The sequence below is a fragment of the Pongo pygmaeus genome, chromosome 17, assembly GCF_028885625.2.
Source record: "Pongo pygmaeus isolate AG05252 chromosome 17, NHGRI_mPonPyg2-v2.0_pri, whole genome shotgun sequence".
Classification (NCBI taxonomy): domain Eukaryota; kingdom Metazoa; phylum Chordata; class Mammalia; order Primates; family Hominidae; genus Pongo; species Pongo pygmaeus.
This window is the reverse complement of record NC_072390.2, coordinates 475,595-500,853: the sequence shown is the minus strand read 5'-3', so window position 1 is coordinate 500,853 and position 25,259 is coordinate 475,595. Positions and strand designations below refer to the sequence as shown.

At 36.4% G+C, this 25,259-nt stretch overlaps 1 pseudogene; it reads right to left on the bottom strand.

The window, feature by feature from the left end:
* Window positions 1–1,978: 1,978 nt before the first annotated feature.
* Window positions 1,979–24,951, bottom strand: LOC134738420 (protein FRG1-like; annotated as a pseudogene).
* Between the last annotated feature and the right edge of the window lie 308 nt (window positions 24,952–25,259).

The window sequence follows — 25,259 nt, the reverse complement described above, 5'->3', positions numbered from 1 at the left end:
AGTGCTTTTAGGTAATGTTGGTTTTGATAAGATTACTAGACTGATCCGTCAGGGGCTTACTAAGCCAGAGTTTATCTTGGTTTCAGTAGTGCTTTAAACAAAACTCATATCCTTGTGTACAAGATGGAAGAAGAGTGGACCAGATGACAATATTTAGATGCAGTCATTCTTAACTTCCGTTGCTCTCCCAGTGGTCTAGCTGGGGTTTGTATAAAGTGGAATGGGAGGAATAGGGAAGGAGCCCCCACCTACCCTCTCCCCTGGTCCACTTGTCCTCCTTCACTAGTGGATAAAGTCCACGGGAACAGGCAAGTTATTTTAAATCTGTATCTTCTGTTGTCAAGATCTGTAATTAGTTCTGCTCGCTGGACTGGGGACAGGAACCAAGGGAACATGAGGGTGAACGAGTTAACATGGAGTCCAGGAACACACTGTGCCTACATGCAGAATGTTTGTGACAGGAAAGCCAGTCAGCAGGCAGATGGTCTCAGATACCAAGCTAGTGTTGGGAAGGAAGATTCAGTCTCATGAAGGCGGTGTTCCTCATTGTGTGGTTTGTATCACTTGCTTCAGAATGACCTGGAGTACTTGTTAAAATGCAAATTTTGAGCCCAATCCTAGACCTCCTAAGCCTGCATCTCTACGGATGGATCTCAGTAGTCGATATTGGAAACGTGCAGGTCCCTAGGAGATGCTTATGCATATATATATTTGAACTGTTTTGTTTAAGGGTTAGGGAGCTGACAGAAGCAAGGAATAGACCAAGCCCTTGGGTGGGAAGGCTCCATAACCTTGGCACTGTTAGCATTCTGGGCGGAACAGGATTCTGCCACATGCTGTGCAGCATCCCTAGCCTCTAACCTCTAACACCATATTCCAGTTGTGAAAACCAAAAATGTCCCCTGGGAGGCAAAATAGTCACCAGTTGGGAACCGAAACCTCTGCTTTGTGGGATCAGAGTGGTTACTTTTTTCCCAATCCAAGGATCAGAACACAAGATGAGAGAAAGTCCAGCTATTGGAACTGGAGTGCCAAGTTGAAGCTAGACCTACAACAAAAGCTCCAAAAGCTCCTTTATGGGGCTGATCCCATGCCTCAACTACCTAGCTTGTACAGATGCCATGTAACTCTAGATTTGGTGACAGAAGGAATTTAGAGGCTAGAACTAGATAGGGTCTTTCAGGTTAGGCCAGCACACAACGTGGACTTTTGACATCATCCAGATGTTTGAATCAACCTCAGTCCTGAGGCAGAATTTCCCGTGGCATCTGATACACGGCATGGATTTGGAGCTCTCACTGGGATTAGATGCCACGGGAATATTGTGTTTAGGAACTCTGAAAGAGACAGGCTTCAACAAAGCAGACCTAAGCAACACGTAGCATCTGAACTTCTTTATTAGCTTCCATTCCAGCCCACGAGGACAAAAGCATCACATACATATCCACTGTGGCAAACCTGTCCTCAGTAGGGATTTTCCCCAGTACTACTCTCGCCTCTGTCCTGAGCCCACTTGCTTCTTTGTAATGTTTCCACTTTCTGTCCCACTCCCTAATAGATGATTTTTCCTCTCTGCCCAGCCCCCTAGTTCTGAAATTTGGATTGTCTGTGATCTGGGTAGTACTTAGGAGGTAGAATCAAAGCCTTGTTGATTGGATTGGGAGTTTCTCACTTCCTATTAAAGGCACTGATTAAGCATCTATTGTATAAAGTAAAGTAAGATTATGATCCAGTAAGAAAGATTCCACAAGTAGCACAGGAAGAATTGGTTTCTAGTATACTTCATGCTTCAGGACAGGAAATCCAGAAAAAAATTCTGTGGTATGTTAAGTGTGTACTGTAAGTTTCATTTCCATATGAAAAACTGTAGTTAGCTAAAAAGTACATCCGTGAAGAATCCTGATTAAACTTGCTTAATCCTGGATAAACTAGCAGCTAGCTAAACAACAATTTCACAACAACTCAAGAACTCTGTAAAAGCATTTCCTCTGAATATTTTATTCAGAAAAATACACAAAAAGATAAGGCAGAAACAAAAGTCCCAGTCATTTGCAGTATCTGTCGGTTTCAATTTGGCTCTCCTGTTAAAACAAAGAAAAATAGTAAAATTAATCTATGTATAACATGCCATATATATTCAACTGCTAATAAATATAAAAAGCTTTAAAAATGTGTGCTCAATTTTGGTTACTGTGTTACCACAACACTTATATTAAAATATGTATACTTTTAAATTTGGTTTCTATAAAAAATGGATTCTAATCTTATAAAAGTTATTTCCTAATATTCAATAAATGTTGTCTAAGGGCTTTTTCAATCCAAATAGAATTTTAATTATTCCAGAATTTAATGGTGCTCTAAATTTCCATTTAACAAGGTGAGAATGCTGTATTATTACAAGTGATAAAAGTTACAGGACATAGACGTTATTCCGTTTTAGTGTCCACATCCTGATTGTATTTTATAACATCTTCTTGATTTCTTACAACTACATACATATTCATTTGCTCAGCTGGAAAAAAATTCTTAACATTATTTACTAATTTTAGGTATGAACTCTACCAGCTAGTTAACAGGAAATATGTAATTAAACATTGCCTGTATCAAGTAATGTTAAAAAAGGGTAAGAGTAACTTTGGAACATACGACTTGAATGAGTGGCTGGTGATTATCAAAATCTGACACTTAATTGATTTATACTTGTACACTCATAGCTAAACATCTGTTTTTCTACGGAAGAGTGATAAATATTAATAATGTGCTATGATAAACATCCTGCACTCTTCCAAATCTTACAATAAAACTGCTTCAATTTCACTTGTTTAGCTTTTATACTTAGTTTTTTAGTTGATCTATGCTTATTTTAAGGAACCCGAACTACTCTAACAGAATCCACATAATTTTTATATTAGTCAAACTGCTTCTTTCTAACTCTGGTTGTAATAGTTATAAAAAGATAATGATAAATTTATGAAGTAGATACAGTCAAACCTGAATTTCTTAAAGTATATACTTAGAATCGGTTATAATTTTTAGATATTCTTTCTTGACAGTCTTTTCCCAAACTCATGATGTCCTCTCTAGGTAATATTACCACACTCATAAATTAGAAATAAAGACAAAAATGTGAAAACTACAGTAATTTAAGAGAATATAGGTTTTCTACATGCCATTTCTATTAGCTACTTAAAATAGTGGAAATAAGTAAATAAATAGCTACCTGTCCAGAAGCATCTCATGCAAAAATCCATCTTTCTGAGCCTTTTTAAGAATATTACTGTCTTCTTTACTTATTTTAACTTTGTGGTCTTGGAAGCTCTGAAATTTCTTTCTGCAAAGAAAATGTCTTCATTGAAAAATACCTCAAACTGTGATTATATATATTTACTATTAAATTTATAAATACTGTTAATTTCTTTTTTACTTATTAAAAAGTCTAATTATAGGCCAGGCACAGTGGGTCACACCTGCAATCCCAGCACTTTGGGAGGCCAAGGCAGGCAGATCACTCGAGGTCAGGAGTTCGAGAACAGCCTGGCCAACATGGTGAAACCCCGTATCCTCTAAAAATACAAAAATTAGCCGAGGATAGTGGCGTGCGCCTGTAGTCCCAGCTACTCGGGAGGCTGAGAAAGGAGAATCACATGAACCTGGGAGGCAGAGGTTGCGATGAGCTGAGATCGTGGCACTGCACTCCAGTCTGGGGGACAGAGCGAGACTCCATCTTGAGGAAGAAAAAAAAGTCTAACTGTATTTTTTTTAATAAGCTGGAGATTCTGAACAACAAAGATGACCTTCGAGACTTCTCAAGAGCAGGGCCACTCATTGACTGGGTAGCACAAGGCCCCACTTCTATTAGGGCATGCTGGCTGGAGTCCCCTGTGTCCTGGCCATAGCACAGCCTTTGACTGGCATCATGCCCATTCTATGAATTAATAGAGAGATTGACTAACCCAAGTGACTAGCTTTGGGAGCTGGTAGGATGATTAGGAAAACTGAACCCTCAAGAAAAAAAAGCATTTAGCTCAGTGCTCTGTCCTAGAGGCTACATTGTGTTGCCTCTTCTTGTCCATCAGTTTCCATTTTTTCAGACAGGGTCTTGCTCTGTCACACAGGCTGGAATGCAGTGGTGATCAGAGCTTACTGCAGCCTTGAACTCCTGGGCTCAAACAATCCTCCTGTCTCAGCCTCCCAAGTGGCTGGGCCTACAGGCATGCACCACCATCCCCAGCTAATTAGGTAATTTATTTTGAAAGCACTTTGAGAAGCACTTCACTGTCAAATCTGTAGGTCTAAAAGGAAAAGCATACATACACATAATTGATTTCACATTGTTTTACATTTCTTTTGTCTTCTTCTGGAATGTCATCTTTTTTCTTGGTTTCTCTTTCAGTGCAGGATCTAATCTAGATATTGGAAAAGAGAATCCAATGGGTTATGTGTTTATCTTCCACCTTTCCCACTTTACATATCACATAAGAACATTCGAGATGATTTCTTATGCAGAAGAAAAAATTAACTGAGCAATAATATTCAGAAAAAGACGGGTTCTGGCTATGTGTTTTTACTTCATATATATAATCTATATGAGTAAGTGCTATCACATGCTTCCTCCTCAGCCCTTGTGTCAGAAACACTACAGACAAAATTATTTCAGAAACATTTTATACATCAGATCCTGCTAGGCAATAAAGCAATCATTAATTTAATTTTGTCCTCCAAGTGAATACACTAGGATCAAATTATCCCTAGTAGACAAGTGTCATTTGATCAGATTGAAAGCTCAATAGCTATTTTACATTGCACAGGCTATTACCAAACTATTAAAACTTTTAAGATTACACAACTTGTTTTTAATTAATTGGAACCCACCTCTTTTAGTAGCTTCTTATGTCCTCCTAAGTTGGACAGATGTTTACTATCACATGTCATAAGTTAATTAATCTGCATTCAACAATTAGGATCACCCACAGAACAGGCAATGGGCAATGGTAAGGATTCATGTCTCCTAAGGGATCTCTGTGGCCGGAGTCCAGCTTCAGAGCTGCTTAGAAAGTGATGACAAATAACATGTTTGTGCCAATGACATCTTTGTGACAGTTTTGATTTGAGGGGTCCCAGACCTCAAAACATTCCCTGCTAGGGCCTGTAACACAATGCTACCTTTAGTAAGAGGGATCTGTGTTCTGGCAGATAAGGCAAGGTTCTAAAAGTGAAGGGCTGACAGAGATTAATTAGGACAGCCTGCAATTAAGTGGTACGAAAAGAGTCCTAAATAATCACTGTTCAGAGCTTCCAAGTAATTGACTAACCAAAGAGACCCAGAAAACTTTGTATTTCATCTGAAAATTGCTTTAAATAGTGAAAAATGCAATCTTTGTGTATCTTTGTGTCTTTGTATAAGTGAAAAGCACTGCACATATATTTGCAATTGTTGCCTTCAATAACATTTTTGTGATGATATCCAGATGAAAAAATTTAAACATGATACAATAAAATATAAATAAATTAAATTAAACGCAAGACACAAACCCATCTGCATTTCCTCAATGACCTGTTTCCTGAGAAGCAATGTGCTATGAAATACTGAGAGTGGCCTCTGGAGTTAGCTGAGCCTGGGTACACATCCTGTCTTACCACACCTTGAAATCACTGTGATTTCGATGAACTGACTGTCAAAAACCACGAGGATGTAAGGAGGGTCAGAGGCTGTCTTCCTGTCTGTAAGGCTGAGCTCACATTCTCCTGTCAGGAGCCTTATGGAAATTGAAGACTACAACGCATGTGCTGGATGCATGCAGTGAAAAAATATAGCATTTCACTTCTCTAACTGTAAGAAAATATCTACATTTTAGATTGAAATTGTTTGAGCTTTAGATTTGAAATTATCTGAAATCAAAACTATTCTAAAAAGAAAATCAAACATATGACTGGAAATCTAACATGAAGCACGTACAGAGAATTGAGAGATGCTTTTAAATTACACTGGCAGTAGAGGAAAATGTAACATAAATTTTTATGCTCTAATTATAAGAATGAAGGGCATTTTAGAAAAGGCTTTTGCCCCCTCTCTTAGAGCCTTCCACTCTGGCCCCCACAATGCCAACAAATCTGGGTCGTACTGGATGCAACTTGTGATTCCCAACAGAGACAAACAAAGCAAGGTTCACGATGCTCAGTACTGCGTTGGAATGCCAAGACACAGAAAAACCATGTGTCAAGAAGGCGGGAGTTATTCTTTAGACACATCCTGGTATATGTTTATCATTAAAGATCAGTGGCTTTTGTGAGTCTAAGAAATTAAGACTTAAATGTTTTCATCAAACTCCAGTTAAGTACCTCATTTATCTAGGTTATATTAACAGTATTATTTAGAATTTCACCTTGATATGAAGATGTCTGTTTAACTTTTACAATGATGTAAAACAAACAGTAGGATTAGGGAGGGCACAGGCCTCTGGTGAAATGGATAACGCGTCTGACTACAGATGAGGGAATTTAGCCTAGAATAAGGAACTTTTATTTCCAGCTTAGTGAGGCACACACATTTTAAAAATAAAATAAAAATCATGTTTTATGTGATTCATGTTTCTCCTAATGCAAAGAAGACAGGTAGTATTAATAAAAATATTTTTAAAATGTAAGGGCTAAGGCCTCAGAAGTTCTGCTATGATTTTTTGTTTCATAGAGTGATTATCATAACAGAAGCTCAAGCATTACATAAATACAAACGCATATACCCCGACCTGGTAATTCTGCTTCTGGAAATTTATCTTCAGGTCCACCCGCACATCTACAAATTGATGCATATTCAATGTTACGTACTGCAGCACTGTTTGTAAGAGCAAAAGACTGGAAACAGCCTAACTTTCCATCTATAAAAGACTACATAAATTAAGGTACATCCCTAAAATGGAATATTATGTGGCTGTTAAAAAAGAGAGAGAGAGAAAGAGAAGAAAAGCAAGAAAAAGAGAAAATTTTGTACATTCAAACTAATAGTAGAAAACTCTCCAAGATACCATTTTAAGGAAAAAAAAAATCAAAAGCTGAGAAGACTATAGAGGAGGCTGCCTTTAGTGTAAAAATGTTGAAAATTATAAATGTATTCATATGTTTATAAAGAAATTTTAGGAGGCTATAAAAAAACAAAACAAAGGGAAAGAGGAACAGGAGCTGGGACACAGGTGAGTAAGATGCATGGCAGGCATATGTCTTCATCTTCATATGCTTTTATTTAAAAATGTTGGATCACGTGTACATGTTATCTATTTTAAAAATTAGATTTTAAAATACAAGCAAGAAAACAAGAAAATGAAAGCTTAAAAAGAGCATGTGGAACTACCAGAAAAAGATACTAATCCATGGAGATAATGGCAAGGTAGCTCCTAGATGCACTGATTTCTCTACCACATTGTATAAACAAGCCATCCACTATGGCATTTATAATTAAAAATGAGTCTATCTGAAACAGCACATTATAAAAAGCTATTAACTAAATCTTTAAAGTGACAGTAAATGATGATTTAACATTTTAAAGAGATACAGTCACATCGCATGTGTGAATGCAGTCATCCGTATAAAATGTCATCATTACCTTGATCATTTCCTCTTCTCCTGCTGTTTTACTTTTTGCTTCTATGTCTCCTGCTTTATTGCATCTAATAAAGCAGCTATTTGAGGCCAATAAAGCCATTTTCCCCTAAGTGAAACAAAATAACAAAATAGCCATGAGGATACTTCTTCTAGAAGAAACATTAAGTGTTTAGACTGAATTAATTTTTCCTCCCTGATTTAAAAATCACAGAAAAGAACTTAAGAAAGGAACATGGAAAATATAATACAAGAACATATAGAAAAGGAAACCAAAATCACCTTTCATTTTACTATTCAAAGATTACCACAATAAACATTTGTAGTGTATCTTCCTAGTAGGACTAAATTCTAATTAGATGAGGTAGGATTGCTTCCTTTCTAAAAGATCTACTGAAGATAAAACTGTTTAGTTCTGTTTCAAAAATTAACTTTAAAGACAAGAACATAATTATGAATGCATACTTTATTCAAATATTAGCATTTTAAGTAACATTTATTTTCTTCAGAATTAGAAAACATGAAAAGGTATATACAATGCCTTTGGTGTTTTGACTTTAAGAATCAATGTCTGAGGGACTTTTGTGTGTGAAAATAAATATTCATATACTTTTTTAGTTGTTTAATGTTTGATGTATTACACTGCTTTTAAACAAAACTTTGAAAACTGATTTTCTTGTGTATCTAAATCTGGGTTATAAATTTGGTTAGCTTAACTCCCGTAACAAATAAAATGTTTATTTATAACTTGTATTTCGTTGATTCTTTTGGAAAACTTGGAATACCATAACATTTAGACAAAATATTTATAAATACAATGATTACAAAATATGTTAACCTTATATCACATCCAGTTAAAAACGTGCTGATAACATGGATTTAATATCTTAGTCAAGTCACAAGGGCTGGGTGGTCTCTCATCTGGATGGCTCCTGGTGAGCCCTGGAACATGGCAGTTCACATCGCATGGTGTGGTCCAGGCGATTTAAACCTGTGCCACAGATTATTCAGCTGAGTCCTTTTTGCAATAGAGTTTTAAGACCCTCTTTCATTTAAATTTAAATTTTTGAAACTTAGTGTCCTTCCTAAAAATAAAATGAAATGAACTTTCCTAAAGTGTTGTATTATTAGTACTATCTAAGTCATCATCTAAGGCCTTATGATATATTGGCCTTTTCTACCGGTGTAACTTTCATTAGAAGTGTCTCATCATAACTAGTAGGATCATCTCAAAGGGGTTGCAACACATTCGCGGGTAATGAAATCAATGTAGTGTTGTTTCCTGAATGGTATGGGGGGGGCGGGGGAAGGAATACACACAGACACACAGAGGAAGGGGTAACAGAGAATAAGAAATATCAGGGTGCATAACACACAGATAAGTAAGTATTGTTAAGTACAACTCTTGCTTCAGTTATACATATGTGTGTGCTGGGCTGCAATGTAAAAATGCATTTCTCAAAGGGTTGGGTCAAAATAGTTTTCAAGTCACTGAGTTAAGATTTTATCCTAGGGGATGAGGAAATTAGTCTAAGTGATTACCTCTTTCTGGGGGGATGTTTGTTTAATCTGTCATCTTAGAAAACACTGCTGAGTTCCTATTTTCAATTCATTAGTGTATACTACCAAAGCTGCTACTCTAAGGCTGAGCTAATCTTCTATTTGCTTGTTCTGCATGGTGCCCACTGGTCCTTACTGTATTTGATATAGTTATCTACTTTTTAAAGACTGTTTAGCACTCATATATTTTTGTTCAATCTTCTCACACAAACAGAAAAGGGAAATTATGTATTCTGTATCAACAAAGATTTAACAAAACATCCATATACTACAACTGTCTTCTTACTAAAATGAAGAATTAGTATATTATCCTTTTTCTTCTTATATTAAAACTATCTTTTCATAAACTATTAGCTTATGAACTGAAAGTCTTTTAGAGATAATTTACTTCAATGAACTATTATTATTGATATTTTATACGCAAATTGTCACAACTTGGTCTTAGCTGGCTCCACATTTTGCTTACAGTCTGTAATGTTTCTGAAAGCATCCATGATTTCTGCTACAAAGAAGATACTTAGGAACTATTCTGTTTTCTTACTCTGAGACCTAAAATTGACTGGTTCTTCAATGGAAATGAGATCCATATCTAGGCACTAAGGGTATACCGAAATAATTGTGGGCAAAAGTACTAATGCTATTTTTGTTGCACTATATTTTGAGATCTCTTTAAGGCTCTATGTTCTGATTTATTCCAGTTTAATGTATTATACTATTGCATCCTACTTTTTCATTTTAAATATACTATGATTGACTGTTACAGACTTTCTGTTAAACTAACAGGAAGATTTTATAAACAATAACAGCACTTACATTTTGAAAGACTGGTTCCCATTGTTCTCTTGGTCCAATTGCATCTGAACGCTCAACAACAAGTTCATCTGAATTTATACCAACATATTTTCCATTGCCAGATTTCAGGGCAATTCTATACATTAATAAGATAGATAAAAGTTAAAAACTGAGAGAAAATTAATTATAGAACAACAAAACAGGACATGTGTATGTGTGTGGGTGTGTACATATCTAAAGTTTCAGACTGGACATATTCCAAGTGTTCAAAAGATGCATGTGGCTGAGTGGTGACTCACTCCTGTAATCTCTGTGCTTTGGGAAGCCAATGGGAGAACTGCTTGAGGCAAGAAGTTCAAGATCAGCCTGGACAACAGAGTGAGACTCCATCTCTACAAAAAATTTAAAAACTTAGCTGGGCATGGTGGTGTGAGCAGTTTTAAATTTAGTTTTATATTTTGCTTTTTTAATATAAACATTGTACCTTATACATTATGTAACAAATATTTTCAAAATTCATCATTCTTCAATTATACCTCTTTAGTTATAAAGTTCAATAATACATTACTAAAACTTACTTTTTTGCTTATCATAAATAGTTCTATTTACATCTATTCTGTACATAAAACTGATTTATCCTTAGAAAAAATTCCCAGAAATAATTGGATCGAAGGGTATAAATTATAAATTTCTTATATCATCAAACTGCTTTCCAGAAAATGCTGCTTCCATTTACATTCTTACCTCAAATTAACAGAGTATGTTTTTTCTCATGGATTTTTTTTTAAACATTATGACTCTAAAAAAATACTTGAAAACCTGATATGGTTTCAGAAGGAATGGTACGAGCTCCTCCTTGTACCTCTGGTAGAATTCGGCTATGAACCCATCTGGTCCTGGACTTTTTTTGGTTGGTAAGCTATTGAGTATTGCCACAATTTCAGCTCCTGTTATTGGTCTATTCAGAGATTCAACTTCTTCCTGGTTTAGTCTTGGGAGGGTGTATGTGTTGAGGAATTTATCCATTTCTTCTAGGTTTTCTAGTTTATTTGCGTAGAGGTGTTTGTAATATTCTCTGACGGTAGTTTGTATTTCTGTGGGATCGGTGGTGATATCCCCTTTATCATTTTTTATTGCATCTATTTGATTCTTCTCTCTTTTTTTCTTCATTAATCTTGCTAGCGGTCTATCAATTTTGTTGATCCTTTCAAAAAACCAGCTCCTGGATTCATTGATTTTTTGAAGGGTTTTTTGTGTCTCTATTTCCTTCAGTTCTGCTCTGATTTTAGTTATTTCTTGCCTTCTGCTAGCTTTTGAATGTGTTTGCTCTTGCTTTTCTAGTTCTTTTAATTGTGATGGTAGGGTGTCAATTTTGGATCTTTCCTGCTTTCTCTTGTGGGCATTTAGTGCTATAAATTTTCCTCTACACACTGCTTTGAATGCATCCCAGAGATTCTGTTATGTTGTGTCTTTGTTCTCGTTTGTTTCAAAGAACATCTTTATTTCTGCCTTCATTTCGTTATGTACCCAGTAGTCATTCAGGAGCAGGTTGTTCAGTTCCCATGTAGTTGAGCGGTTTTGAGTGAGATTCTTAACCCTGAGTTCTAGAGGGAATCCTCCCTAACTCATTTTATGAGGCCAGCATCATCCTGATACCAAAGCCTGGCAGAGACACAACAAAAAAAGAGAATTTTAGACCATTACCCTTGATGAACATTGATGCAAAAATCCTCAATAAAATACTGGCCAACCAAATCCAGCAGCACATCAAAAAGCTTCTCCACCATGATCAAGTGGGCTTCATCCCTGGGATGCAAGGCTGGTTCAATATACGCAAATCAATAAATGTATCCAGCATATAAACAGAACCAAAGACAAAAACCACATGATTATCTCAATAGATGCAGAAAAGGCCTTTGACAAAATTCAACAACCCTTCATGCTAAAAACTCTCAATAAATTAGGTATTGATGGGATGTATCTCAAAATAATAAGAGCTATTTATGACAAACCCACAGCCAACATCATACTGAATGGGCAAAAACTGGAAGCATTCCCTTTGAAAACTGGCACAAGACAGGGATACCCTCTCTCACCACTCCTATTCAACATAGTGTTGGAAGTTCTGGCCAGGGCAATTAGGCAGGAGAAGGAAATCAAGGGTATTCAAGTAGGAAAAGAGGAAGTCAAATTGTCCCTGTTTGCAGATGACATGATAGTATATCTAGAAAACCCCATTGTCTCAGCCCAAAATCTCCTTAAGCTGATAAGCAACTTCAGCAAAGCCTCAGGATACAAAATCAATGTACAAAAATCACAAGCATTCTTATACATCAATAACAGACAAACAGAGAGCCAAATCATGAGTGAACTCCCATTCAATATTGCTTCAAAGAGAATAAAATACCTAGGAATACAACTTACAAGGGATGTGAAGGACCTCTTCAAGGAGAACTACAAACCACTGCTCAAGGAAATAAAAGAGGATACAAACAAATGGAAGAACATTCCATGCTCATGGGTAGGAAGAATCAATATCATGAAAATGGCCATCCTTCCCAAGGTAATTTACAGATTCAATGCCATCCCCATCAAGTTACCAATGACTGTCTTCACAGAATTGGAAAAAACTACTTTAAAGTTCATATGGATCCAAAAAAGACCCTGCATCACCAAGTCAATCCTAAGCCAAAAGAACAAAGCTGGAGGCATCACACTACCTGACTTCAAACTATACTATAAGGCTACAGTAACCAAAACAGCATGGTACTGGTACCAAAACCAAGATATAGATCAATCGAACAGAACAGAGCCCTCAGAAATAATGCCACATATCTACAACTATCTGATCTTTGACAAACCTGACAAAAACAAGAAATGGGGAAAGGATTCCCTATTTAATAAATGGTGCTGGGAAAACTGGCTAGCCATATGTAGAAAGCTGAAACTGGATCCCTTCCTTACACCTTATACAAAAATAAATTCAAGATGGATTAAAGACTTAAATGTTAGACCTAAAACCATAAAAACCCTAGAAGAAAACCTAGGCATTACCATTCAGGACATAGGCATGGGCAAGGAATTCATGTCTAAAACACCAAAAGCAATGGCAACAAAAGCCAAAATTGACAAATGGGATCTAATTAAACTAAAGAGCTTCTGCACAGCTAAGGAAACTACCATCAGAGTGAACAGGCAACCTACAAAATGGGAGAAAATTTTTGTAACCTACTCATCTGACAAAGGGCTAATATCCAGAATCTACAATGAACTCCAACAAATTTACAAGAAAAAAACAAACAACCCCATCGAAAAGTGGGTGAAGGACATGAACAGACACTTCTCAAAAGAAGACATTTATGCAGCCAAAAAACACATGAAAAAATGCTCACCATCACTGGCCATCAGAGAAATGCAAATCAAAACCACAATGAGATACCATCTCACACCAGTTAGAATGGCAATCATTAAAAAGTCAGGAAACAACAGGTGCTGGAGAGGATGTGGAGAAATAGGAACACTTTTACACTGTTGGTGGGACTGTAAACTAGTTCAACCCTTGTGGAAGTCAGTGTGGCGATTCCTCAGGGATCTAGAACTAGAAATTCCATTTGACCCAGCCATCCCATTACTGGGTATATACCCAAAGGACTATAAATCATGCTGCTATAAAGACACATGCACACGTATGTTTATGGCGGCATTATTCACAATAGCAAAGACTTGGAACCAACCCAAATGTCCAACAATGATAGACTGGATTAAGAAAATGTGGCACATATACACCGTGGAATACTATGCAGCCATAAAAAATGATGAGTTCATGTCCTTTGTAGGGACATGGATGAAATTGGAAATCATCATTCTCAGTAAACTATCGCAAGAACAAAAAACCAAACACCGCATATTCTCACTCATAGGTGGGAATTGAACAATGAGAACACATGGACACAGGAAGGGGAACATCACACTTCGGGGACTGTTGTGGGGTGGGGGAAGGGGCGAGGGATAGCATTGGGAGAGATACCTAATGCTAGATGACGAGTTGGTGGGTGCAGCGCACCAGCATGGCACATGTATACATATGTAACTTACCTGCACGTTGTGCACATGTACCATAGAGCCTAAAGTATTATAATAATAATAATAATAATAATAATAATAAAAAGAAAAAAGAGAAAATAAAATTAAAAGAAAAAAATAAAAAAATAAAATAAAATCTTACTCATGGCAATAAAAAAAAAAAAAAAAAGAAAACCGGATATGGAAAAAAAACAGTATCCTATTAATTTGCATTTTAGTAGTTAACTAGAATAACAATTGTTTTTCTTTTCCTTTCCTTTTTAGTTTTTAGATTATCTGGTAATGTCCCTTGTCCATTTTTCTATTCATATCTGATTGTTCGCAATTTTTCTACTGGGGTCTTCAGTGCTATGAAATCTATACAAGATACATATGAAGAGTAAAAACTCACTGCCTATTAAGGTTGTTGCAAATATTTTCCTCATTTGTCAGTTAATTTTCTTTATAATCCTTTTTTGTTTATAATTGTAAAGCAGTTTAAAACTATTGAATTTTTTCTTCCTCTGCTTTTATTCTTTGTCTTTCACCCTACTTATCAGACTTTCAAAGAAACTATAGAAATAATCATCTTAATGTGATTTTTTCAAATTATGATTTCTTTCACCTTACCAAGAATCTCCTTGGATGCCAGAATTGACTTTTACTCCTTTATACGTTAATGATTATGTAACGGAAATCATTATCGTGTTGATATAACCAATTACTAAAATATGTAAATTCACTTTTAGTATCTTTTACCCAAAGAATCATTCTATACTTCTGCACAAAGTGAGAATACAAAAGTTTATTTTATAAAATGACTGTAAAATTAGTGAGTAAAAATATTCTTTTGTCGTTACGATGCTGTAACATTCTCTGCTGGTTTCAACAATATTCCTTTTTTTAGTCTTCCTGTTTGTCTTTAGACTTCCAAACAGTGAGTTTAAATATCATAGCAACAGTGAACCAGGTTTTGTACTATTTGATTTATTTTTTAATCTATCTCATTTGGTGTGTGAAATTATTAATCTGCATTTTTTAACTTACACATCTTTTTTCCAGCCTAGCATTATATACTGATAGGAAATCCACTAAAAGTAGATCACAAAATCTACTTTTCAAAAAAGCTATTTTGTTTTTTATATCAAAATTACCGTGGGCTTAAGACAGATACTAAAATTTTTAATGAATACAATTAAATTTTTAAAATAACTGGTTACTAATTATATTACAACATAAGCTCACCTGGAATCAGATAATTTGACAGCCATAAACTGCTCTGCAGGACTAGGGCCCTCATCAATTATTGGAGAAAAAACATTTGAAAATAAATTTGACTTTTGCTGTAAATATAAAGACATTATTTTGCTTTAAAAAATGTGGTTATTTTCTTCTGCAATTAAATGTAAGAATATTCAGATATACTGATGTCACTGTAATACTGTAACTTTGGAATCAAGATCTATTTTACCTTCTTTTAACTACAGTGTTAATTTTATACACTCAGTAAGACAGGGTGATATAATGCTTATTTAATAACTTTCGAGATAGCTTCTCTTTATGTTTTAAAATACAGTCATAAATAAACACTTATTTAAAAAGCTAAATGCTTTCATTTATTCAATGGATGGCTTTGCTGACCAAATGATACTGCTTTTTATCTTCTAATTACTTTGTATCTCATTAGTGCTTCCCCTAATGGGCTAAAGAAAATGAGGAAACTTCAAATTGTTAAATGCACCCAGGTTAGTTTTGGTAACAGGTCTGAATAAAAAAGAAATTCAAACATGTTTGACTCAAATAGGTTTTCTTTTTTCTTTCCACTTACTATTTTAATTATTCATGTTGTTTTGATTTCCAAAGATACTCTTCTGGAACTACACGGAATGTTTTCAAATGCTTATATTAGAAAGAGGGACTTGCCAATGGCTGGTAAATATTAAGGAATTAAAAAAAATGGAAGAGTCAAATGCAATGGTTCCATTCCTTTGGAAAATGTTTGAGACTAGTTAGAGTTTGGCCTAAGTGAATGAATGTCCTAAAATCTACACTTGTGGCAGGATCTTCCCTTCCAGACACAAACCTTCTTGTGTGGAGTTCCCAGGGTAAAAAGACCATTGTCGAGTGCATGTATATAGGTTCCCTCATCCATTTCAATGGCTATGGTTCCTGAAATTTCACCAAAGTTTATTACAGTCCACCAGATTCCTAAAAAATAAAATTGATATTTCAACTTTATATTTTAGTTTTGACACAGAGTTCTTTGTTATTATAACTTAGTTTTAAAAACTTTTTATTTTCAGTCGTAAGAAATAATACAAAGATCTCACATATCCTTTACTCGCTTTGTCTCAATGATGACATCTTGTATAAGTATCATACACTGTTAGAATCAGGAAACTGACATTGATATAATCCATGAAGCTTATTCAGATTTCACCAGTTTTACATGTATATGCATGTATGTGCACAGATTCATGCAACTACCAGCACAGTCAGAATTAGGTTTTTAAAATACAAAATAGCAACATACAGCCAGCCATGGGGGTTCATGCCTGTAATCCCAGCTACTCGGGGAGCTGGGAAAGAGAATCACTTGAGCCCAGGAGTTCAAGGTTAGAGTGAGCTATGATCACGCCACTGTACTCTAGCCTGAGTGACAGAGCAAGGTCCTGTCTCAAAAAAAGACCAAAACAAAAGACAACATGTAAAACATACAAATTGATATATGGAGAACGGTCTCTCTCATGATAGACCCCAGCCATCTATTCATGCCTGCTTTCCAGTGGCAATGCCTATCATAATGTTTCTTAAAAATGCCTCTACAGGAAGACTTTCTAGCATAGATAGATTTTTTTTTTTTTTTGAGACGGAGTGTCGCTCTTTTGCCCAGGCTGGAGTGCAGTAACGCGACCTTGGCTTACTGCGACCTCTGCCTCCCAGGTTCAAACAATTATCTGCCTCAGCTTCCCGAGTAGCTGGGGTTACAAGAGCCTGCTACCATGCCCGAATAATTTTTTTTGTATTTTCAGTAGTGACGAGGTTTCACCACATTGGCCAGGCTGGTCTTGAACTCCTGACCTCGTGATCCACCCGCCTCTCCCTCCCAAAGTGCTGGGATTACAGGTGTGAGCCACGGTGCCCGGCCAGTAATCTTAACTATGATTTTAGATTGAAAGCAAAACGAGCAGAATCTGTGTCTACGTATACTAATTTCCAATTTGCCAATAGAAATGTTAGACTCTTGCAAAAATTATTTTAACAGTTGTTATAAAAGTTTATATCTTAATGTTAAAAAATATCCTCAAACCTCCTCCTAAATTGTACTTTAGCTAGAGTAGAAATGAGTCAATCATTAACTGGATATGACATATTAAGGAATTCTTGTTAATTTTACAAGGTCTGATAATGACATAGTATAATGTATAAAGAACAAAACAGGTGATGAGAGAAAGACATACCACGTTAAGAAATGTACATTTATGTACTTATGGGTAAAATGACATAATATCTGTGATTTTACTTAAAATTTTCCAGGAAAAAATGTGTGTGTGGGTGATTAAGTAAATGAAATGAGATTGGCAAAATATTGATAATTAATGCTGGGGCCTGGGCACATGGGGACTCATTATATTCTTCTATGTGTGGATTAGTTTGGATATTTCCATAATAAAAAGGTTTTAATGATTCAGTTAATTCCACTGCACAAAATTTTGTATTCAACTAAACATTTCATGATTTTCATAATCAATTTTAAAATACATAAAATTTTAGCTAAAATGAAGTTGGACCCTTATCTAACACCAAATACAAAAAGTAACTTAAAATAGACCAAAGACCTAAATGTAAGAGCTAAAGTTAGAAAACTTTTAGAAGAAAATGGGAAAAGCTTCACGACAATGAATTTGGCAATGATTTCTTATATAGAGCATCAAAGGCACAGGCAACAAAAGAAAACATAGAGAAACTGGACTTCATCAGAATTAAAAACTTTTGTGCATCAAGAACCACTGTCAACAGAGTAAAAGGCAACCCAGAGAATGAAGAAAATATTTGTAAACTACATATATTATAAGGAATTAATATCCAGACTATATAGAGAACTCCAAAAAGACAAACACCACAATTCAAAACTGGGCAAAGGATATACACAGACATTGCTCCAGAGATGATATACCAATGGCCAATAAGCACTCGAAAAGACGCTCAACATCACTAGTCACTAGGGAAATATAAATCAAACCATAATGCAATAAAACTTCACACCCATTAGAATGCTATTATCAAAACAAACAAAAAACAAAAAACAGAAACCAAGAAAACCAGAAAAACAAATGTTGGGCAGGATGTGGAGAAACTGAAACCCTCTGCAATGCTGGTGGGAAGGTAAAATGGTGCATGCATTTAAATGCCACTGAAGTGTACACGTAAAAATAGAAAAACTGGCAAATTCTATATTCTGTATATTTTACCACCGCACACACACAAAACCAATGGAGAAAAAGAAAATTAATCAAAATTAAAATTTCAGCTAAAGACGATTAGAAAGCAATAAAACTAATGACAATTTGGATGATTGAGTTATAGCTGCAATTGTTTTCAGTAAAAGAAATAATGCTTTATTCTGAATCATTATGAACAGTGTTATGATTAGCAAGTCTTTCTTATAAATGTAATAGTCAATAATTTTAAATTAGTTTTATTTTGTATGTTCTATGCCACATTCACCAAGTACACTTAATATTAAATGAAATCATTTAAATATAATATCTCATTAATGTTTTGAAAATGAAGAAGAAATTTCTGGCAGACAAGCCCCTCAAAATTTTCACACTCTGTCCAAGTAGGGAAATGATACAATAACATTACTTATAATATTGTCAACTGAAAAAGAAATTACTTTGAGCAGATGCCAGTATTTTTTTCTCAATGAGATTTCAAAGAATAAGAAAGCTAAACACAGTACCATCAAGAATTAAATGTGAGCATTCTGCCTATTTTCTGCAAGTGGCCTACATTGAACCTTTGGAGGTATGCTTATATGTTTAACGACTAAAGTAACATAACATAATACCTAACAGTGCCACTCGGGGGTTTTAGCTGTGAAAAAGCAGTGGATCCTAAGAACAGTGGGCACTGAAGTTGCCTGTCTCTATGTCAGGTTACAGCTCAAGCTGTGTATATGCTGCAGACGCCCAAGCTGAATTTAAGAGAATCCGCTCTAAAACATTACTTGCTATTTAGACACATGCTTAAAGTTATTTCCTTTTAAACCTTAGGCAGATGGTGAAATATTCCCGCTGTGTTGTCTCACAATGCATAATAAAGCTTTTCACGTATTTTCACATAGTTTAGAATGTTTACATATGTCTGCCATGCCTGTAATCTAGCACTTTGAGAGGTGGAAGCAGGAGAATCACTTAAGCCCAGGAGTTCAAAATCAGCCTAGGTAATAAAAGGAGACCCCCATCTTTACAAAAAAATTAAGAAATTAGCTGGGTATGGTGGTAGGAGCCTGTGGTCCCAGCTACTCGGGAGTCCGAGGTGAGAGGATTGCTTGAGCCTACGAGGTCGACAGTGCACTGAGCCATGATCATGTCACTGCACTCCAGCCTGAGCAACAAAGCAAGAGCCTGTCTCAAAAAAAAAAAAAAAAATGGCCTGATGCACCAGTGTCATGGCTGATAAGATACTACCAGGGCACCCTCATTCTAGCATCAAGCCTGTGTGACAGCTCACCTCGCCTTCTGACTAACCCAGTGCTTCTGTGCTAAGGACCCCTTTAAATCTCCGCCTTCATTATTTGGTTGGCACAAACGAATGATATATCTTAGATTTGGAAATGGAATTTTCTTCCCCAATCTTACTGTAGTCTAAGTACCCTTCACAGACCTTCTATTAACCCATAGCTTACTTAGCTTTAGTTCCTGGGTAAATCAAATCTGTGTATTGCAAACTACGATGTTGTAAATTCGAGACAGCACTTTCCATCTAATTTTATGACACCCAATATCACCTTGACACCAAAATCAAATAAAGACATTACAAGAAAAGGATACAAAAGTCCAATATCTCCCATCAACACCAATATAGAAAACTTAAAAAAAAAAAAAAACCTAGAAATCAAATCTAGCAATATCCCAAAGGACAACGCACCACAACCAAGTGGGGTTTATCTCAGGGATGTAAAGTTAGTTTAAAAGTTGAAAATGAAACCAATGTAATTCATAGGCAGAATGAAGAAAGTTGTATAATCGTCTCAGCAGATACAGAAAGAGGCATTTGACAGCATTAAACATCGTTATGATAAAAACTCCCAAGAAACAAAGTTTAAAAGGAATGTCCTCATCTTGATAAAGGTTTTCTCTGGAGACCCTACAGACATCATACCATATGGTGGACTACTGAAAGCTTTCTGCCTGAGCTTGGAAACAATGCAATTATGACCATTCTCGCGACTTCTATTCAACACTATGGAAGTCCTGAACAGTATAATAAACCAATAAAAAGCAAGACAAGACATAAGGATTAGAAAGAAAGAAGTAAAACGATAGTCACAGGAAACATAATTGCAAATTTGTTAGTTTTCTGTATAAATAAACCACTAGAATTAATAAGTGAAACAGACTTATCAGACTACAAATTCACTATACAAAAATCAATTGTAGATCTACGTACTAACAGCAAAAAACTGGAAAATCAAATTCAAAAGTTCTATTGACAGTAGTGTAAAATTATAAAATACTTAAGAATAAATTTTTAAACAGGCATCAAGACAGCTACATTGAAAATTTTGAAATATTGAGGCCCAATATTAAGATGTTGATTCTCCCCCAAATGATCTGGACTCAATACAATTCTCTGAGAAAATCCAACAGACTTCACTGTAGAAATTAATAAACTAATAGTTAGTAAGTACAAAGTTGGAGGTCTCACAATACCTGATCTCAAAACTTCATGAAATTATAGCAATCAAGAGAAATATACCAACAGAAAAACAGACAATCGATAGAACAGAGTCCAGAAATAGACTAATACGTAGAAAGTTAATTGATTCTTTATGAAGATACGAAACTGGGTTAATGGAAAAAGGAAACACCAGTGGTGCTGGCCTAAATGGTTATCAAGATGTTAAAAAAAAAAAAAGTAAATCTTGAAACCAAACTCACACCATGCCAAAAATTAATTTGAGATTAATTACAGATTTAATGTAAAAACTAAAACTATAATGCCTCTAAAAGACAATGTAAAATATTTTCCTGACTTTGGGGTAAGCAAAGATCTCTTAGATCAAAGAGATAAGGCAGTAACCATAAAAGAAAAAAAAATAAACTAAGCTTTATAAAAATTAAAAGCTTCTGACCATCCTGGCTAACATGGTGAAACGATGTCACTACTAAAAACACAAAAAATTAGCTGGGCGTGGTGGCAGGTGCCCGTAGTCCCAGCTATTTGGGAGGCTGAGGCAGGAGAATGGCATGAACCTGGGAGGTGGAGCTTGCAGTGAACCAAGGTCGCGCCACTGGCTGGAGGCCTGGGCGACAGAGCGAGACTCCATCACAAAAAAAAAAAAAAAAAAAAGCTATCCATCCGAAAACCACCATTAAGAAACTGAAAAGGTAAAACTCAGACTGGGAGAAAAGACTGATAACACCATCAACTCTTGGAAAGGATGTAACTGGAGCACTAATTCATTCTTGGTGGGAGGGTAAAATGGCACAACCACTTTAGAAAATTTTTGGCAGTTTCTTCCATAGTTAAACATTCACCTATCCTTTGACACAGCAATTCCACATCTACATACCTACCCTAGATATTTACCCTAATTTTAGAATTGTTGATTTGCCATTTCAAAAGCAATGATTCTTCCAGAACATTAGCTTTATACCATTCCATATTTTATATATTTTTTAAGCTACCATAATTTATGAAGATTCAAAATACAACTTGCCAAGTTTTAAAAGAAAAAAAAAAGGTATGGAAACAACTAAATGGAAACTAGGCTGGTTAAGTGTGTTTGGGTCAGTTTATTTCTAGTATGATTTACAGGCTACTCTGATATTGTATTTAAAATTTTCATTCATTTCAGAGTTCACAAAATAATGATTTTTCCTGTGAAGATACTTCGTTTAAGAGACAACTGACTTCTATAATTAAAATGTATACATGTTCAAAGAAAAGAACTTGTAAAATATATTTGGTTGAATAACATTTACATTAAGCCTTTAAAATTATGTATCAGAATCTCCGGCTATTAAGCAGTCTAATGGTGCCTACTAAGTCAGAGGGTTGTAATTCTTCTCTCCTGTGCTCTGTTCTGACAATGAAGTAAAGGCATCAGTAGCATCTACTGTGCTAAAGAATAAATGGAATTTACAACTGTAGGTAATATTTAAGGACTTTAAGACAAATATGAATACATCATAAATTTCTAACTAGGAAAACATTTTCAATGAGATCTCAAGAAATGTTAACTTTTTTCAGAATAGAGCACTGAAAAGTGACTCACCAACAATATCAAGCTGGGTTTCTTCATCTTCTCTTTTTCTCTTCTTATCTTTGCTCTTTTTCTTCTTACTACAGGACGTAATTTATATAGATGAGTTTAGGTATATTGATTTGTGTGATAAATAAATGTCGTAAGATTGAAACTTGGAAGTCTTTTAAGCTGTTTCATTTATAAATTATTGATTTAGGAAGACTTACATTGCTATGCCCTCTTAAACACAGTACTGAGAATTTGCTTCAGGCTTTGTACATATTATGTTAAAGTTCAAAGCAGATTGTAGAGCCACACTGCCAGATTTTAAATCCTGATTCTGTCAATCCTTAGCTCTGCAATTTTTGGAAAAGGTACTGAATCTCTCTGGGAGTCAGTTTCCCCACTTAAAAAATTGGGATAAAAACTTAACTCTCAAGGCTGTTGTGAGAATTAAGAGGTAATATGCATCTTCACACATTGCTGGTGGAAATGTAAAATGGTGCGGGATCTACAGAAAACAGTTTGTGGTTCCTCAAAAAGTTAGAGTTACCATATGACCCAGCAATTTTACTCCTAAGTATGTATACCCAAGGGAAATGAAAATATAGGCCCACAAAAATATTACGTAAGATTATTCACACTAGCATTAGTCACAATAGTCAAAAAGGGGAAACAAGAAACAAACTAAATGTTCATCAGCTGATGAATGGATGAACAAAATGTTACATCCATACAATGGACTACTACGCAGCCATAAAAAGGAACAAGTGCTACAACAATGATGGACCTCAAAAATGTTATAAGTGAAAGAAGCCATATACAAAAGGCCACATGTTGCATGATTTCTTAGGAAATATTCACAACAGGCAATTTCACATAGATAGCAGACTAGTGGTTGCCAAGGACTAGGAGAGGGAGAGGATGGGGTGTGACTGCTTTAATGGGTAGGAAGAGATTTCCTTCTGAGATGACGAAAATGCTGAGCAACTAGACAGTGGTGAACCTCTTGAATATATACTAAAAACCACTGACTGTACAAAAGGGTGAATTTTTAATTATGAATTACATCGCAATAAAAAAATAAAACATCAAGAGCGATTTGAAAAAAAGTTAATGTGCAAAGCGCCTACAACAATTTCCTGGCACATTGAAAGTGCTATATAAGCATTAATTATGATCATTACGATAATCTTAAGACACTCTTGTCTGCATTTTCATCATAAAGTTTTCAGAAGATAATTCACCACTCCTCACAGGAAATTCACAGAGTAAAAATCTCAGATTCATTCAGAACATACCTGCCACTTATTCTGGCATCTTCATGAGCCCAGACTCCTCGAGAGGGTTCTCAAGGGCAGTGGCTTCAGCTCACTCCTTGATACTTTCTTTCCATCTCGCCTAAAAATATCAAAACCTCTGTTTATCACGGAGACCAGGAGGAAATGCTCAATATTTGTATGCACAGTCAACCTCGGGCAAATCTGCCAGTTATAAAAGAAGCGGGGATATGAGTGCACAGGTATTTTTTCCTAAAGAGCTAATAAATTACCACTACGACCTCCTCCTCACATTTGGCTCAATTTATTTACTGCATATATGTTCTCTCATTTAATCCTCACCGTCTTCTAAAGGTATAAAAAATGGTCTGAAAGTATAAATGTGTAAACGGAGGGTCAAAGATATTTGATCTGTTAATGAGTAAATGGAAGTTCAGACATATTAACCAATTTGACACAAATTACAAAATTAGTAAATGACAGAGTGCAGGTTCGAGCCCACATCCCTATCAAAGCCCATATACACCTCAAAAATTCATCCTGTGTGATTCATCCTGGTTTCACTCTACATATTAGCTTAGAAAAAATTAATCAATAATTTTTCCAGGAAGAGACAATGGAGAAAATAATCATCCCTAACAAAGGAAGTTATTATCATGAACTACGAGATCAGACTAACGCAGATCCACCAGGCAGAGCCCTGGAGAGATTCCTCAGGGGACCCAAACTCGTGGGTACGGGGCCACGGGTCACCCACCCGTCTATCCTGTTTCCAGGGTCGTCCGTGCGGGAGGCAGCTCCTCTCTGCACAGGCGCCAGGAACTGCGGTCCTGCCTCTGTCCAGCCTGGAGAGGGGCCAGGGCGAAGCCTGGGAGGCCACAAAACCGGCTCTCCGGGCCACGACTTCTACCGAATTCGCGGGGGTGGAGTGCGTCCGAAAAGAACTGAGGATTCTCCCGCCGGAGCTGCAGGACCCACCTCTTCGCCTTGGTTCCCTTGAGCACAAGCTTGGTAGACTTCATATAAGAGTTCTCTTCCATGGCTCCGGGAGACTCCTGCACGGAGAGGCTGAAGCCGACTCAGGACGAGTATGTGACCCGCAGCAGCACCAGGGCGGGGAGGAACAGAAGTGGAGGGGAAGTAAACACTCCCTGACAGTGTACGTCTGTCCAGAACCCACCTTCGTCTTGATCCAAAAGCTGAATGGCTGAGATTTCCACTTCCGCGTTTCTGCCGGGAAGCTACGGTGGCCGCAGAGGGCCGAAAGATGTCCGCACGCAGCTGCTCCCTGGCTCCCTCTCGAGGAGCCCCTGAGGATTCGCGCCTCCCCAGGGGAGGAAAGCCCGCCTGAGGCGCCGGTTCGGGCTGTGGTGGGGCTGCCAGGCGCGCTGTGGAACCGCCTCCCGCTAGAGCTGCGGGCTGGCGACGGGCCCCGCGGGGGCGGGAAGCGGCTCAGGCTGCCCTCGCCAGCCTGCGGCGGCGCGGCGGGAAGC